This window comes from Neovison vison, chromosome 11 (assembly GCF_020171115.1).
Source record: "Neovison vison isolate M4711 chromosome 11, ASM_NN_V1, whole genome shotgun sequence".
In the NCBI taxonomy this organism is placed as follows: domain Eukaryota; kingdom Metazoa; phylum Chordata; class Mammalia; order Carnivora; family Mustelidae; genus Neogale; species Neogale vison.
In genome coordinates, this window is record NC_058101.1 from 120,651,242 (window position 1) to 120,668,055 (window position 16,814).

General features: G+C 40.2%; 2 pseudogenes; both read right to left on the reverse strand.

Annotated features, from left to right (window-relative positions):
* Positions 1 to 426: 426 nt before the first annotated feature.
* LOC122890490 lies at positions 427 to 1,139 on the reverse strand (annotated as a pseudogene).
* A 2,470-nt stretch (positions 1,140 to 3,609) lies between these two features.
* On the reverse strand, positions 3,610 to 5,512 carry LOC122890289 (annotated as a pseudogene).
* Positions 5,513 to 16,814: the final 11,302 nt, after the last annotated feature.

Here is a 16,814-nt window from a genome sequence, read left to right on the forward strand (position 1 = left end):
ATTTCTCAGGGTAAGAGAAGTAGGAATACTGTCTGCAGATTCAGGGTACAATTACTAGAATAGTTGGAGGGGAACATGCCGATTACCCTGACAGAAGGTCTTCAGAAGGCATGATAAGGATTGGGATCTGATAACACCAGCGGGCAGTTCAGTCACAGGGAGGGCAGACTTAGAAAGTAGCTTTTTTTTTTTTTTTTAAAGACTTATCATATGACTCGGCAATTTTTTTTTTTAAAGTTTCTATTTATTCATTTGAGAGAGAGAGAAAGAGATAGAGCAGGGGGAGAGGCAGAGGAGGAGGGAGAAGACGACTCCCTGCTGAGCAGGGAGCCCAACATGGGTGTTCTGGGATCATGACCTGAGCAGAAGGCAGAGGCATTACATGAACCACCCAGGAGCCCCTACAAAGCAGCATTTTTATTTATTTATTTATTTATTTATTTATTTTTCTGAGGCTGCCCCAAGGATAGACAGTTTTATTGAAGGCACAGCCAGGTAATCAACGTTGGACTTGGCCACACGTTCCAGCTCGTCCTTCTTCTTGATAGCATACGAATTGGAGGAGCCCTTGGCTGCATTGATGAGCTCATCTGCTAGGCACTCAGCAATGGTCTTGATGTTCTGGAAGGCAGCCTCACGTGCACTTGTGCACTGCAGCCAGATGGCCTGATTCACACAGTGCAGGGAGGACACATCGACAGCCTGACGCCTCACTGTTCCGGCTCGCCCCATGCGGGTTGAGTCCTCCCGCTGTTAATAATTGCGTTCACCAGGACCTGCAGCGGGTTCTCACCAGTGAGCAGATGGATGATCTGGAAGGCATGCTTGACAATGCGCACGGTCATGAGCTTCTTGCCATTGTTGCGGCCATGCATCATCATCGAGTTGGTGAGACGCTCCACGATGGGGCACTGCGCCTTGCGGAAGCGCTTGGCGGCATAGCGCCCCGTACTGTGGGGCAGGTACTTGGTATACTTCTCCTTCACTGCAATGTAAGTCCTGCAAGGAGATGTCATTGATCTGAACGTCATCGGTGCTCCACTTCCCAAAGAGCTTGATATCAGGGGTCTCCGCCACCGCAGGTGCAGCTGTCTCCCACTCGGTCATCCTGAGGGCGCAGCCGGGGCGTCACAATCGATCAGCGTATACCACGCGCCTCCCAGGCACAGACAGGAAGCCAAAGCAGCATTTTTAACATCAGGAGCTGTGGCCAACTCTTTCCCTTAACCCTTTCTCTTCCCTTGATTAGCCCCTGATTCTTGGGCATCCCTTGTGGGCAGAATACTCTTCCTTCACTCCTTTATCATCTAAAACTATCCCTCTACCCTCGCTAGCTCTGTGGTGATGAGGTGGTGGTTCAGCTTGTGGGCTTTGCAGTCAGACTTCCCGCGTTCAGCCTCTGACACCACCATGCACATAACTTTGACAAGTCACTTAATTTCAGGAGGCCTCAGTTTTCTTATTTGGAAAGTGACTAATTTTTTCATATTTCTTTGTGTAATGCTTAAGTGAGATGCTTAGTATAAATTGCTTAACAAAATGCTGGGACTGTTGTAGGTGTTGAATAAAGGCATGTGCTCTCTATCTCTAAAACTACTCTTGGGGGTCAAATTTCCCAAAGTGGCTTGATTTTTAAGCAATGTGGATAAACTATAGGATCATGTTTTGCTTCTGGTTCAGAAAATAAACTTACAGGGCACCTGGGTGGCTCAGTTGGTTAAACAACTGCCTTCGGCTCGGGTCATGGTCCCAGAGTCCTGGGATTGAGTCCTGTACTGGGCTCCCAGCACCACGGGGGAGTCCACTTCTCCCTCTGACCTTCTCCCCTCTCATGCTCTCTCTCACTGCCTCTCAAATAAATAAATAAATAAATAAGGATCTTTAGAAAAAAAAAATATACTTACAATACCTGTTACCTCTAAGATGAAGACACCTGAAAACTGCAGTTTAAAAAAGCATATTATCTATGAGGGATGTCAGAACAAGTTATTATTTATCTATTTGATCTTAACCCCTTATACTGGAGCAATGTATTTGCATAAAAAAGCTAGCTTAAAAAGCTCTCTGTGTAGTCTTCGCACATTCTAGGTTGTTGCTCAGGATCCTCTTCTTTCTGTTATTTCCCCTTCCTCATTCATTTGTTCCCAGATTGTAGTTTGGGTTCCCTTTTATCTGGTCGGATTCTGGGATTGGATTCCACTTTGAAAGTTGCTTCTGGCTACTGTAGGTTTGATAACCTTCAACTTTCCTGTCACTTTTGGCCTTAGTACCTTGCCCATCTCGCAGCTCTTCTCATCTCTTTGCATACAGGGTTGCGACTGATTGCAGGAGGAGACCTAGGCAACTCTGAGTCGGAGATACTGGGAGACACTATATTGCTGACTTTTCATTCAACCAGCCTGCGGTAAACCAGCATTGCCCTGGGGGCATTCAGATTCATGATCAGAGTCTCTAGAACTTGGGGGTGGGCTTGGGAGGATATAACAAAGCTCCATGGCAATGACAAGATGAAGCTTTCAGAGGACACAGCAGGATCTTACTTTGAGCAAATACTTAGCTATCATCAACCACATGGATGCCTCTGTTGGGTAGATGTATATGCCCTTCACTTTGGTCATGCCACTGTCTTTCCTGCCATGTAGCTGTCAGTATGTAAAGTAAACTTTGTTATTCACCTGCTTTTAAGGAACTTGAATCCTATGTCTGTGTCCGTTTTCATCAGTTATGGTGCCATCATCCAAATGATCACTGTGCCCTCTTCTAGCCCCTGGTCCACAAGATTCCACCCGTACCTGCAAGAGCCTTCAAGACTCTGAGAAGGGAGCCCGGAGTGTAGATGTTTCTAGAGAGCAATCTACATCTTTCTCTCTATACAGAAACAAACTAATAACCAAAAAATAAATAAACAGTGGTTTTGAGGACCTAGGGAATTTAGCTCTATGGCATTTTGAAGCCAGGAACTCTATCTTACTCATCTTGCCTCCCTAACATGTCTCATAATTTCTGGTGCATAGTAGTATTGGAATTTTAGGAGCCGAATAAGTGACACATTGCTTTCCTTTTTAAGCTGTGAATCAATTAAGAGACAGAGGACTCAGATAGCTGAAAATCAACAGGTTGCTGCTAGCATATAAGCTGTCATTGTTCAGATTAGAAAAAGGCTTCTTCTTTTTCTTTTGGGCACAAGAATTAGAAGAAGCCCACTCCTGGAAGATGATTGTAAAGAGGGACTGCCTCTGGGTAGAAAAGCTGGGAGAAATGTGCAGAAGTGTTGGCTTCATATGGGAGAAGCTGGCCTAGTTTCTAGTCCCTTTTTGTCCTTTCAGCAAGTGGTCTGGAGATCAAAACAGGAAGATATTTATTTTGTATTTTTTGTTTGTTTGTTTTTAGATAATCTCTCATTAGTTGAATTTAACCCTTCAAAATAGTAGTATTCTCTCTGTAGGGGCGGAGCCTGGGCTACTATGCTTATCTTCCCCCACCCCTCACTAATACAGTATTTATTTGTCTTCCCTCTGTCAAACCTTGAGCCAAGCACTTTCCCCAGACTGCCTGGGGAGGTATATGAAAAGCAACATACACAGGGCAAATGAGACATAGGAGAAAGAGCTATGGAAGGCGGAGACAGCTCCTTCGCATGATAAAGAGGATGAGAAAGGCCAACATCAGGCAAAGGAGACCCATGACCTCTAAGAGAACAAAACCCAGAATGGCGTAGGAGAAGAGCTGTTGCTTCAGAGAGGGGTTCCTGGCCTAACCAATGGTGAGGGTCCCAAACACAGTCCCAATTCCAGCCCCAGAGCCAGCCACGTCTACCGTGGCAGCCCCAGCCCCTATGAACTTGTCTGCTGTGTCGATGTCCCTTGAAATGGTGCTGGGGTTTGGAAGCTGTGACTAGGAATAAATGAGGTGAGGGGATGTGGGGCTGCTAAGTTGCTGAGGTCCTCATCTGTCCTTGCCTCTGGTGGTTTTAGCACTACTGCAGACAGTGATCCACTCAACAGTTGAGAGGTGCTCCTGACCAAGAAGAGGGTGAAGAAATTTGCCCAGGTGTACATTTTCAGGGGATGAAGGGCCAAGGCAAGAGAGCTGCTTCCAGCGCAGAGAAGACATGCTTATAATATAGTAGAGAGTCAACTAGGACATGCCCTCCCTACGCTGGCAGCTATGAACAAGATCGGCTCAGGAGAGCCTCTGCCAAGTTTGCTTAGTTCTTTCTCCCAAAGTCCACGATAACATATACTTACTTTCTTTCCCTTGGGATGAATAAGTGAGGAGATAGGGAGGGAGGCCAGGAGTATTATTATTGTTGCAGGATGGAATCAGGAGACCAGGAGAGAAAGGAGGTTCTCTGTAAGACAAGTACTGGGTGTTTTCTGAATGAACAGATGTGTTTCAAGAAGAGGCAGATGTGCTGTTTATTATAAAAATGTAGTTAGGAAAGAACAATGATAGACTACTCAGAAGGGAAGTTTTGTAAGCTTAAATGAATGTTTTGTGACTTGTTAATATATTGGGAATATGTTAATGTTAATCATACCTGGCTTGTTATTTGAGGTTTTGTTAAACCTTGACATTGGAGGTAGGGGGTTTGCCTATGACAGAAAAAGGGCATTGGAAGGACTTTACTGTTCAGAGACTAATTTGGAAATTATTTAAGATATGTCGATTTTGGTAGAGAAAGGTTAATCAACTCATTTGGAAATTTGATGAGAAGGAAGGAGATAAGGAGTTAGAGCAATGATTTCATAACTTTGTTATATCTCTAGTGGAAGTAAAAAGAATTAACTTTTTGCACATGATGTTGCACAAGAAAGTGATGAAAGAAATAGAAGGTTTATTTTGGGGCCTTTTTGGGGGGGATTTGGTGTGTATGTATGTTGCTTATTATACTCTAATAATGTTATTATTAATTAGGATTATTTTCTCTTTATAAATGAATTAATTCATATTAGTTTATCAGCTTAATCAAGGATTTTGAGGTTGTAGAAATGTGAAGAAATGAGTTTTGATGGTGGATCAGTTGTTGGGTGGGTAGTGGGTGACATTAGGATAAAGATGGGTAACCAGGAGGCGGGGTGAGAGTAGTACTACTTGGAGCTATCTAAGTCTGTATTAATTATCTCTTGCTGCATAAACAACTACCTCAAGGCTTAGTAACTTAAAACACAAAACTATGGGATGGTTAAGGTAAGAGATGAGCTTGGTGGTTTTCTTGCTGGTCTTAGCTGGGCTTACTCATGAGTCTGTGGTTTCTAGCTGCTTCTAGATAAGTTGGTAGGTCAGCTGAGGGTTGGCTGGAGCTGATGGCCTCCCTTACGTGTGTGGTCGTTGGCTGGCTGTGGGCTAGGGTATCTTGTTGCTCCTCCTGTGGTCTCTTATCCTCTAGCAGGTTGCAACAAGCCTGTGAAATGGCGGTTTCCAGTTTCCAGGTGCAGCAAGAGAATAAATACAAGTACTTTCAAGCCTCTGCTGTACCTCGTGTTTGCTGTTGTCCCATTTGGCAGGTCATATGGCCAAACTCAGATTCAAAGGGTAGGGAAATAGAATCTCTCTTTTGATGGGAGGATCTATAATGCTACAGAGAGGGAAAGGATTCGATGCCATTTTCTGCCATCTACTGCAGGATTCTAGGCTGAGTGTAGACTGCAGGGGTGTGGATGGGGGGAGAAGGGGGCAGTAAAGATAATCTTTGTTTACTTCACAGCTCTTCGTGGTACTGCCCCTAACTTGGTCGGAGTGCCATTGTGTAGTTAAAAGAAATGTGGCAGATTTAGGAACTAAAGTTAACACCAGAAATTACTGGGAAAAGGGAAAGCTAGTACAGGAAAGAAGTGTGGGTGATTAGAGCCCACACATATTGCAAAAAGAGTTTTTTAAAAAAGATTTTTATTTATTTGAGAGAGAGAGAGCATGAGTGGGGGTAGGGCAGTGGGGCAGAGGGAGAAGCAGACACCCCACTGAGCAGGATGCCTGACGTGGGACTCCATCCCAGAACCCCGAGATCATGACCCAAGCCAAAGGCAGATGCTCAACTGACTGAGCCACACAGGCGCCCTGCAAAAAGCTTTTTATGTTGCACAAGACTTAGTTCTACGTAGTATTTCAACTCAGTCCAGTAATCTAGATCTAGTTACTGGCGTGTTAGGAAAATTGGGTTATAGGTATTACCCAATTCATAAAATTGTATGCAAGGAGCTTGAGAAAACCAGAAGTCACACTTATTAGTGCTGAAACCAGACATTAATGAAAATGTATTATTTCCCTTATAGTTGGGGACAGTTGTGCTAGGAGTAGACATCTTACAATGGGTTCTTTATCATCAGCTATGTCAAGAAAATATAAGGACAATGTATGTGGCCAGTACAGGAACCTTAATGAGATGATTAATGATCTAAGCAGAGCATCATTTCGATGTGGGAGGAGGTGGTGAAATGGTGGGAGGGAGCTGCTTTTCTTGCAGTGAGCTCATCCATCCAGGGACTGAATTAAGATGGCAAGTGGAGCCAAGGGAAAACTTGGCTCATTTTCTCCTTACCTGCGCCTATCTTCTCTTTTCTAGGTAGTGTCAGATCTTGAGACCTCTGAAACCCAATTTCTTCTCAGTAAAACAAGAACAATAATATCTGTCACTTAGGCTGTTGAGCAATCTACTTAAAATTAAGGTGTGGACTTTACATCACCCAGAATTCCTTTACCTTTCTTGTCTTTTGTGTTTGTTCACTGATGTTTTAAAAATGATGACAGGTTTTTTTAGAGCAGTTTTCAGTTCACAGCATAACTGGGGAGAAACTACAGATATTTCCCATCTGCCCCCTGCCCTCACAGAGGCATAGCCTTCCTATTATCAATATCGCCTACCAGTATGGTACCTTTGTTTGATTTTAAGTTTTAATTTGAAATTATTTCAAACAAATGAAAAAGCTGAAATAATAATAGAGGACTCCCATATACCCTTTATCCAGATTTAACAATTTTGGATACTTTGCATGGTTGCTTTATTATATTTTTCTCTCATTCTTTCCAAATATACATCATTTTAATTTTTTTTAATAAATCATTTGAAAGTAGATTGTAATGTCATTCCCTTTGACCTCTTAGTACTTTATTGTATATTTCCTAAGAAAAATAATAGTCTCTTACATTGCCACAGTACAGTTGTCAAATTCAGGACATTTAACAATGAAACAATATTTTTGTCCAGTCTATAGTTCATAATCCAGTTTGTCAATTGCCCTCATAATGTCTCTTATAGCACTTTTTAACCTTCCAGTATGATATTCAGTTCAGGATCACATATTGCAATTTGAGTAACTTTTTTTAAAAAAGGTTTTATTTATTTACTTGAGAGAGAAAGTGAGAGAGAGAGCATGAGAGGGAGAGGGTCGGAGGGAGAAGCAGACTCCCCACTGAGCAGGGAGCCTGATGCGGGACTCTATCCCAGGACTCCAGGATCATGACCTGAGCTGAAGGCAGTCACTTAACCAACTGAGCCACCCAGGCGCCCCACATATTGCAATTTGTTGTTGTATTTCTTTAGTATCCAAATATGAAAGATTTCCTCAGTTTTCTTCATCTTTGATGTTACTGTTATTTTCAAAAAATACAAGACTGCTACTTTATAGAATATTCATTACTTTGGGTTTGTCTGGTGTTTTCTGATGATTGGACTCAGATCACACGTCCCTAGATGCATATGACATCAGCAATGTGTGCTTCTCAGAGAAGCACAACTGGCAGCAATCGATGTCTGCCTTCCCCTTATTGGTGATGTTAATTTGATCACTTAATCAAAGTGTTTTCTGGTTTCTCCACTGTACAGTTACTAGTTCCCTCTTCCAACCACTAAATAATATGTGGGGAAATACTTTGGGGCTATGCACATATTCTGCTTCTTATCAAACTTTTCTTCCTAGATTTCATATGCATACATAATTCTTGTTTGGATGAATCTTTTTTTTTTCTTTTTATAAGGATTATTTATTTATTTATTTTTGTGTGAGAGAGAGAGTGAGCACAAGTGAGCTGAGGGTGGTGGGGAAGCAAACTTCTGCTTAGCAGGGAGCCAGATGTGGGACTCCATCTCAGGACCCCAGGATCATGACCTGAGCCAAAGGCAGCTGCTTAACCAACTGAGCTACTTCCAGGGCTTTCTTTGGCTACTTCATTCCATAATTTTATCTCTTTTTTTTTCCCATAGTAGGAAAGTGGCTCCCAGGGACATCATCACATTATTTATCTTCTCAGTCTTACAATATCCACAAAATAGTTTCAAATTGCTGCAGTAATATCACAATGAGAAACAAACCTACTAGAAAGAGTTCAAGATTTGACTACAGTTCTTTTGTTCCCTAGATTATGGGTATAAAGTCAAGATGCTGTGCTCAAAATTTCCTTGGATTGGTTCATTTTTTTTCCCGCTTCTGTGTGATATTTATCCTCCCCTATTCTTGACATGGTTATTCAATTAAAATATAGTTGTGTTAGTTTCTCTGGCCACTAAGTTTTAGTTTTTTTTCCCCTCCTCTACTCCATCTTCCTGAATCTAAAATCTGTAGCCTACTCTGTTAGCCTGGTAGGGCTGCCATAACAGAATACTATCAACTGGGTGGCTTGAACAACAGAAATTTTTTTCTCACAGTTCTGGAGGTTGGAAGTCCAAGATCAAAGTTCCTACTGGGTGGGTTTCTAGTGAGGCCTATTTTCCTGGCTTGTAGATTACCACCTTCTTGAGTGTCCTCACACTACCTTTTCTCTCTGCTCAGGCACCCCTAGTGTCTCTTCCTATTCTTATAAGGACACCAGTCCTGGTGGATTAGAACCTCATCCTTTGACCTCATTATACTTAATTACCTCCATAAAGGCCTTTTTTGCAAAGGATATTGAGGGTTAGGCTTCAACATCTAAATTGGTGATGGTTGGAGTGCGTGACGAAAGTCAGTCTATAACACCTACGATCTCCCATGAAGCTCTTGGAACTGCTTTTGAAACTCATTAAAAGGTGCTGACTCCTTTTGGTTCAGTTTCTTCCTTGTTTACCTGTTTACTTCCTTATTAATTTTTTTACGTATCCTCCCAATCATTCATTAATTTACGTATTCAAAAACTATTTGTTGAATACCTTCTAAGCATTAGGCACTTTGCTAGACATGGGAAATATAATGATGAGGAGGAAAACAGAAAAAGGATATGTCCCAGGAGCTTATAGTCAACTGGGGAAGTCTGACATTGACCAAAGAATCAGCCAAATTAAAATTAAAGGGAATTAAAGAGACTCAGAAATAAAAGCAAGATAATTAGGTTTGGTTGAGTTTCTGAGATAAGGTTGTTACAACAACCTACAATAGCTTGCTTTTTTATACCTTACTCTATACTGATTAGCTGTGATTAATAAACCAGCACAAAATTTAGTAGTCTGAGGTGGTAAGCACTTATTATTCCTCATGAGGCTATGGGTGGTTAGACTTGGCTGATTTTTACGGAGCTTGCTCAAGTGTTGATGGTCAGAATTTGGGTTGCCTGAGAGCTAGTTGGTCAAGGATGGCCTTGGCTGGGGCAACTCAACTTAATCCACAAGGAGTGTTTCACTTCCTTCTAGACAGCTAAACTGGCAGTATTCCTGTGGTGGTGGGCAGGGTTCAAGAGGGAGAGCTGAAGCATGAAAGCACTTTTTAAAGCTTCTGCTTACTTCTATTTCCCAGTGTTGCAATGGGCAAAGCAAGTCACACGGCCAGGCCAACTTCAGTTTGGGGAGGGGGTCCTACTAGAAGGCAAGAATAAAAGGAGGCATGAAAGATTGGGACCATCAGTGTAACCTATATTCTCTACATTATGATATTTCTGTTTCTGTCATTCCCTTGAATCCGTTCTCAATTACCAAGTCTAGTAGACTAGTTTTGGATCTTATATTCCCTGATTTCTTCATAGCACTTGACACTATTGACCATTCCACTTTTTGTTTAAGATATCTTTCTCCTTTGATTTTGAGAACAGTATTTTCTCCTGTTTTTCTTCCTATGTTTCTTATTGTACATTCTTCTCCTTCTTCATGGCCTCCTTTTTTTTTTTTTTCTTGTTCCTTTAGTTTTGGGTTTCCCAGCTATGTGAGCTGGGAAAGTCCACAGAGAGTCCACAAACAGCACTTCTTTCTTCATCTCCTAAGTGTAAAATCATTTGAAGAATAAAACACATAGAGATAAAGACCCACCTTCAGGGGTGCCTGGGTGGCTCAGTGGGTTAAAGCCTCTGCCTTCAGCTCAGGTCATGATCCCAGAGTCCTGGGATCGAGCCTCACGTCCAGCTCTCTGCTCAGCTGGGAGCCTGCTTCCTCCTCTCTCTTTGTCTGCCTCTCTGCCTACTTGTGATCTCTGTCAAATGAATAGATAAAATCTAAAAAACAACAATAACAACAACAAAACCCCCACCTTCATCACTGATAAAACTAATTATAAAATGTGTCTTCGAATGGGTACTTACAATGCATGATGAAATACTTACCATAGAATTTAACTCCTGCTCCTAGTCACAGTTTGAGGCACTGGGGAGCGGGGACGAGGAATACCCTGAAGAGAGGCTGATAGTCAAAGAGAGAGAGAAAAGAAGAGGCTAGTCCTCAGTTCCTTCCCTAGAGCTTACATCCGTGAGATGTAATAAGTGGAGAAATAGGCCAAGAACACTACTCTAGTGGAATTCCTCCATGTATTAACTTGAGTCCAGTGGAAAAAAGGTTCTTCCCTAATTCCAAAATTCTGTCATTGATCCTCTTCTATTTTTATTTTAGTCTCTCTAGAAATGCCATTTACACATGCAGTGATTTAACTACCTATTTATACTTCCTTTCTCTTTAGTACAGAATTCTGGCCAATGTTTCCTAGACTATTGCTTATGTTTTTTAGATGTTGAACACAAGTGAACTTAATGCATTCCAAATTGAAATTATTTATTTATTCATTTAGTCAATAAAAATTATCCAAGACATTTCCATTTTTCCCATCCTGCTTCTTATCTCAGGGCTATCCTCTACTCAGTGACCCAAACCAAAAACCAGAAAGTCCTTGTGAGTTCTCTTCTTTATTTCTCAACATTCAGTCTGCCATTCCAGTCTTATTCATTCAATCTTGTCAATGTCTCTTAACTGACTTATTTTACTTCACATAAACACTAACTTAATCCACTCTCTTGACATATTTCCCATAGGTTTATACAAAACCTCTTAAATATTCTACCCCCTGCCTCCTATCTTATCTCTTTAATTTATCCTGTATGGTGCACAAGAGATGGTTTCTGGTACACGATATTCTGCATTATGAAAAAGAGTATACCTTTTAGAGCAGAGCCAGTTTTGCCATTTAGTTATATGTGTTTTTTGCAAGTGACTGAATTTCTCTAAGTTTCAGGTTTCTTTCTCTTTTTTTTTTAAATCTATAAAATGAAGATAATGCTCACCTTGCCTGGTTTTTAAAAATGTTTACGTGGCTGTATAAAACACGCTCAAGCACAGTGGCTAGTCTAGTACCATACTCTACTGATGGTTAGGATTATGTCCTGGGGTAGGCTTTGTGCTAACTGCTTTGTGCACCACCTTATATATCTTCATTTCTCTTTGAATGGGTTTTATTATCCCCATTTTATGGATGATGAAATGCACAAGCTGTACAGTCACATAGAAAGTAAAGTGGCAGGGAATTCAAGCCCAGTCAGTGGGTCGCCACAACACCTGCTCCTAACTACATCACAGTTATTTTGAGAGCTAGGGTGGGAAAATGAGAACATTGTGAAATTTAGCCTCTGTCCTTAGCTGCTAGATAAATTTGGGCAAGTTTCTTAAAGTTTTTGAGCATCAGTTATCTATAAAATAAGGACATAATGCCTACTTATAACATGGTAAAGACAGTTAAATAAGAATGAATCATATAGGGGTGCCTGGCTGGCTCCATACATAGAGCATAGAGTGACCCTTGATCTTATAGGCTTGTGAGTTCAACTCCACAGTGTGGAGCTTACTAAAAAAAAAAAAAGAATAATATAAAATGAATGGCACAGAAGAGCACTTAGTAAGAGAGATCTATGATTATCATTATTTCTAAATTAAAAATGCAGTTATTTAGCTACTCTGTTTAAAAATCCCATTGTTTTTTTCTGGCTCCAGGGAAAGGCTCACACTCTTTAGCATGGTACACCAAGCCTTGCATTAATGCCTCCTCCCCTATCTTCGTCTGAGCTTTAATAATAATCACTTGTAGTTCCCCCAAATACGAATTGCTGTGTCATAATTCTCTGCCTTTGTAGTGCTGCATCCTTGGCCTGAAGAAGCTTACCTCTTTCTCTTGTTTCCACCCAACCATTTTATCTTCTGTCTAACCCTCATTCTTTACGGCTAGGATTCCCCTCCTCCCCTGCCCCCCCCCTCCTTTTTTTCTTTTCCACAAAGCGGTATTTGGTGAATATGTCCAACTCCTTCAATCACGGCTGGATGTTCTTCCTTAGATTCCTTTGTAAGTGTGCAGAGGTCCATGGACCCTCATTTCACAACTGTTTACTGGTCATTTCCCCCTCCCTAGACTGTGAGCTACTACAGAGACAAAGATTGAGTCTTTCATTTTGGTATTCCAGGACTTAGCACAGTGTAGGCGCTCAGTGACTGTCAGATATGTGAAGATTAAATGCAATAATCAGAGGAATAGTAGAGCCTGGCTCTTGGCAGGTGCTTAATAATAAATATTTTCTAACATTTTAATAATTTTTGCATGGTATGTTTATTATATACTATATTCTATTTTAATAACATTTATTTAATTATTTATAATTTTAAGGTGATGTTTGTGGCTCAGCATTCTTTGTATTACCCTTTGTTCCCTTGTACACATTTTAGTATTTCAGCAACATGTTTAATGAAGTCTCTCTGCTACAGTTTATTCCACATTCTCACTTACCAGTTGGAAGTACTTATAAAGTGATTCTGCAAAGTGGTTATTTTCCTCGTGGTTCGGAGACAGTGACAGTCCCCGTTATTTGCATTTTTTTAAAGCACAATCACTAACCAAATGTAATGTCTTTTGTTAAATCATTAACTAATCTAAAATATGGACATTCCCACTAAATCAAACCAAAAAGAACCAGCAAGGATTATACAGAAATGATATAAGGAAATAAACATGACAAGGAACACAAAAAAGGTGGCAATCTTTTAGAAAGGTATAGTTTGCTAATCCTACTGTGTCTTCTCTTTTGACAAAGATTCAGTGCTGGGAGCCCCTGCAGGGAGAGGGTGGAGGAGGAAGCGAGGACCAACAGGGACACAATTTCAATGTTTTGACAGCTTAGTCAGAGAGAGAATTGTTGCAGGCATTTGCACATTTTAACCCCTGCTGTAACAGTTAGAATTCTTTCTTGCACTATCCAAATCCAAGAATTAGTTCTTAGGAAAGCTGAACATCTCATGCCTGCCACAAAAAAAAAAAAAGAAAAAAAAAAAAAGAGTATCAGGCGAACAAGAAATTGAATAAACTCAAATCTCTGTTAGGTGGCAAGAATCTATTTTATATTAATTTTCATGCTTCCATCCTTCATTAGGCTGTTATCCCAGACATAATCAAGAGTGCTAGAGCACTGTGCCTTATTCTCTTGGGCTCCATGTGTAAAATTTCAACAATACATTCTGGCAGGATGAGCAGATTTAATGGTAAGGAGTTAAAAAAAGTCTGCTATGATTTAGTCCCAAAGTTGACTGAGTTCGTGCTTTGTAATTTGTAGATGCTTCGGGTCCTTTCTTTTGTCAAAACAGTGTTTATTGGAAAAGGAAAGTCAATAGGTAATAGTTTCTCATTGTTAGAATAAAGCATGGTCTTTTAGGATGGCAGGAGCTTTCTCTCTCCTTGTCTCTCCGTCTCCCTGTCACCCTCTCTTGTTCTCAGTAAGTAGAAATGAGGGTAAAAAGAGAAAGGAAAAAAGAAGTGTAGTGTTTAGGACACTGACTTAATATAGCATTGTGTTCTGCAAGTAGGATTTATTTTCTTGGTCTGACTGTTGTTTGAAATGAAAACTAGTAGTAGCACTAAGCTTGAGTATCATTACAAAATTTCAACTTAACAATTCACAATCACCTACCACTATGTTAGGCACAGCAGAGAATTTAAGAGTTATAAAACAATGTCCATCTGTCCTATCTCCCTGTAAATAAATTAGGCAGGAGTGTACATTTCAGCAAAAATGTCTATTTTATAATTTATTTTAAAATTTTTTTCTTTTCCAAAACCCCCTCTTTTCAAGGTTTTATTTGAATTCTAGTTAACCTACAGTGTAATATTAGTTCCAGTTACAGAATTTAGTGATTCAGCATGTACAAATAACACCCAGTGCTCATCACAAGTGCCCTCTTTAATACCTGTTATAATTTAATTTTAAGCCAGTAAGAATTTTTGTGAATAAACAAGGGCAGCATTACATCATTTAGAATGATTCTTCTCCCTGAAATATTATACTTAATTGTATTGTGAAATAAATTTTAAATTTTTGGGGAAGTTTGGTTTCTAATAAACTGCAATATTTCCCCCTTCTCTTTCATTACTCTTGTTCTTTTCTATGGCTTTTCATGTAGAATTACTAAAACTCCATGATTTACTTCCACTTGACTTTAAAGTAGTGAAAGGAAATAACTCAAAAGTGCCAAAAACGTAGAAAATCAAGCAGTCCAGAGGTGAACTTGTCAGGTTGGTGGTTTTCAACAGAAGGTTTCAAGCAGCTAATTTGAATTCTTTGTTCTCTTAAAATGGTAAGACCGCCCTGTTATCTCAGGCACCTGTTTCTAGCAGTTCATACTTGCCTTTAAACAGCTCTTTCCATTGTAATGGAATTAAGTGGTTGCTCAGCCTTGAGAACAAATAAGCCTCTTTAAGTATTTAACTCACTACAGGAGAGAGACTTCCGGAAGGTTTTTTATGTGTCACAGCTAGGGTCAACACTCAAATAATAGAAGAGAACCTCACCAGATATTTTTAATGGAGACTAATTAGGGGTAAACAAGAGGAATGGAGGCTGCAAGTTGTAGAAGTGCGGAGGTGGGAGTAACTGTGGGAAAGGTTTTTACTCCCCTACTTTCACAGGAACAATTCTGCAGCCTCAGAGCTCTGTTTGACCAATTGAATTTGGGAAGGGATTATGGTGAATAGATTTTAATGCCAATGGCTACAAGTTTTTATCACCTTTATTTTCAAATGTTGTTTTCTTCATCTTATGCCAGGGTGGAAGGCGGGTATTTACCAAAACTCCTGGAGAGCGGTCAGAATGTGTTCACTCATATATTTATACCTTCATTTATATGTTCACTCAAGCTTCTTTAGAAGGCTCACTTTGTGTCAAGTACTGTATTAGTCAATACTTTGCCTTCGGCGCGCTTTCTAGTTTTGTGAATTAAACTGGGGTGTAGTGGGGTGAGGTGGGCAAGGGTGATGATGAAGGTAGAAGAGACATATTTTCAAGACCAGTAGGATATTTGGTGCAAGAAACATTCTCAGTGTATTCTGGTACATACAATAGTATCATGTAATAATAGTACCATAATACAATAATGGAACTTGCTGAGTCATGTATGGACATGTCTATGTTTTTGAAGGACAACTGCTGAGTTCTGATTCATAATAACTCCAATTTAAGTATTTCACTTGGGTTTCATTTCATTATATAATAGTAAGTTAATTACATGCTTTGTTTTTCAAAACAGTTTATTAATTTTAACATCATGGATTTGGTCTCAGGTGGTCTTGGTATATGCAAGCTATGTTAACACTGTTTAATTTCTGCTAGAGATTGCCCTCCAAAAACCTTTAAAACTTTACATGTTAACCAGAAAAGTAGTCAAATGTATGCTTATAGCTACTTCATTCAGCTCTGACAAATAACTGAGTGTCAGTGATATACCAAAAGCCTTCAAAGTTTGATGAGATTGAATTCCTGGTGGAAATAAATACAAGATATAGAGTAAAGTTAAAAAAAACTGCTAAATAATATGTAGTGCATGATCCCATATATGAATAACAAGGCACATATATACGCATAGAAACGTGGGACCTGACTGAATTGTTTGTTTGAATTGTTTGTTTTTGTTTTTAAGATTATACTGGTTTATTTTAAAGATAGAGAAAGAGAGCATGAGTTGGGGGGTGGAGCAGAGGGGGAGGGGTAAGCAGACTCTGTGTTGAGCATAGAACTTGATGCTGGACTGGATCCGAGGATCCTGAGATCATGACCCGAGCCAAAGTTAAGAGTCTGACAGCAACCAGCTGAGCCACCTAAGAGCACCCAGACCGAATGGTTAATAGCATTTATCTCTAAAAGGTAGCATGACTTGTTGTCCAAATCACTTCTCTGGGAGTTTTCCTTTCCAGAGGGAAAGGGCATTTTTGGCGGTTACAGATACATTACAAATCCCTGACCCTTACTGACCTCAGCTGGTGGGCCAGGGGCAGGCATCAGAACAAGAGAGAACCAAATCATTGCCTAGATTGAACCAGTTTAGATTCTTTCTAATGAGGGTTTTTAATTTGGACACAGAAATGCAGATGAGTTGATAAATTTGCTAGGGCTGGGAGGCATGGCTGTGTTTGAGTCATGGGAGTGAAGGAACAGAAAAAACTAGGTTGGGAGTGGAAGAAGAAAGACTACTTCCTGATCTCAGTCCAATTTGTAAGACTCAGCTATGGAAATCTGACTGTAATTTCTGCCTTTGAGTCCTTTTGAAATACTTCTGATATTTTTTTCTTTTTAAATAAAAAAAACCTCTCTATGTGTATATAGTTTGAGTAGACTTCTTACAATTA